The sequence below is a fragment of the Nerophis ophidion genome, linkage group LG08, assembly GCF_033978795.1.
Source record: "Nerophis ophidion isolate RoL-2023_Sa linkage group LG08, RoL_Noph_v1.0, whole genome shotgun sequence".
Lineage (NCBI taxonomy): Eukaryota > Metazoa > Chordata > Actinopteri > Syngnathiformes > Syngnathidae > Nerophis > Nerophis ophidion.
The window spans coordinates 63,079,711-63,081,877 of NC_084618.1; positions in this window are offsets into that span (position 1 = coordinate 63,079,711).

Sequence of the window (2,167 nt, forward strand, 5' to 3'; positions counted from 1 at the left end):
GACTGACTGGCTATGCCCACTGGGGATTGGTAGAATGGCACAGGAGGGTGGATAGAGACCACTCACATAAAAACATATTAAACATATCTTTGAGGGGGAGGCCACATTTTAAGACGAGGAATGTGGAAAAAAACAGTTGAAGACAGTCAAAGGTTTGGATACTACGGATCACCGGATCGGATCGGGGGCCGATGTTGTGCCGCAGCTGTGTCTCATGGCTAAATATTGTACTCACCTGAAGGATTACTTTAAAGGGGATGCACACTCAGTAGGTATGAGTGTGACACATCGATTTTATAGATACATTCTAGTTTTTGTTGCAGACCTTTTAAAAATGTAATTGATTTTTTTGTCCTCTTTCTCCATCGTATTTTTTTACTTAGACTTAGACAAACTAATGATTCACAAGATAAATTGTTCAAAGGACTGCTGCTCAACTGATCAAAGCCAAACACAAAACGGCCTGAAAAAAAAAGAAAAATAACAAAAACGCCCACGAACCATAATCAGTGATTAATGGAAAAGATAAGTGATAACAGAAACAAGAAAAGTTAATAATTTTCCCCCTAAGGGCTACCGTGGCTTCCGTCCTCCCCCTTACTCACTTAGCAGGGACCTGGTATAACATGGCTAATGCTAATGCTAACCAAAGCAAGACATTTGTTCCAAAGAAAAGAAAAGTGTTGTCAGGAGTTTGGTTTTGCGGCAAACAGAAGTTGAACAAATGACTGCACGCTGCAAACTTCCCAGATGAAGCTCTTAATATAGTTCTTTGAAAAATGATTCCATAAAAAGTACAACTTATATCTGGTCTAAAAAAAACATTATTCAAATTACAATTTTGCTACGAGTAAGATCCAGTTAATGCAGTGTCATTTCAAAATAAAAACATTGTATTAAATGAAAGAAAAACTTGTTTTAAAATATGATAAATGGGTTGTACTTGTATAGCACTTTTCTACCTTTTTTTAAGGGACTCAAAGCGCTTTGACATTATTTTACATTTACACACACATTCACACAATGATGGGTCCGTAATACCATCAAAAGGTTCAGAGAATCTGGAGAAACTTACTGCATGTAAGCCACAAGGCTGAAAAGCAACATTGAATGCCTGTGAACTTCAATCCCTCAGGCGGTACTGCATCAAAAAGCAACATCATTGTGTAAAGGATATCACCACATGAACTCAGGAACACTTCAGAAAACCACTGTCAGTAACTACAGTTTGTGGCTGCATCTGTAAGTGCAAGTTAAAACTCTATTATACAAAGCGGAAGCCATTTATTAACAACATCCAGAAATGCCGCCGGCTTTGCTGGGCCCGATCTCATCTAAGATGGACTGATGCAAAGTGGAAAAGTGTTCTGTGGGCTGACGACTCCACATGTCAAATTGTTTTTGGAGACTGTGGTGGTTGTGTCCTCCGGACCAAAGAGGAAAATAACCATCCAGACTGCTATGGGCGTAAAGTTCAAAAGCCAGCATCTGTGATGTTAAAGGAGTGTATTAGTGCCAAGTCATGGGTAACTTACACATCTGGGAAGGCACCATTAATGCTCAAAGGTACATACAGGTTTTGTAGCAACATATGTTGCCATCCAAGCAACGCTATCCATGACGCCCCTGCTTATTACAGTAAGACAATGCCAAGCCACATGTTACAACAGCGTGACTTCATACTAAAAGAGTGTGAGTACGAGACTGGCCTGCCTGTAGTCCAGACCTATCTCCCATTGAAAATGTGTGACACAATATAAAGCCTAAAATACGACAACAGAGACCGGACTGTTGAACAACTTAAACTGTACAACAAAAAAAAATGGGAAATAATTTCACCTGAAGAGCTTCAAAAATTGGTCTCCTCAGTTCTCAAACGTTTACTGAGTGTTGTTAAAAGGAAAGGCCATGTAACACAGTGGTACAAATGCCCCTGTGCCAACTTTTTTGCAAAGTGGTGCTGCCATTAAATTTTAAGTGAATGATTATTTGCAAAGAAAAAAACAAACAGTTTCTCAGTTCAAAAATTAAATATCTTGTCTTTGCAGTCTATTCAATTGAATATACGTAGAAAATGATTTACAAATCATTGTATTCTGTTTTTTATTTACGATTTGCCAACTTCCCTGGTTTTGGGTTTTGTACAAATGTTTGGAGCTTTGAATTC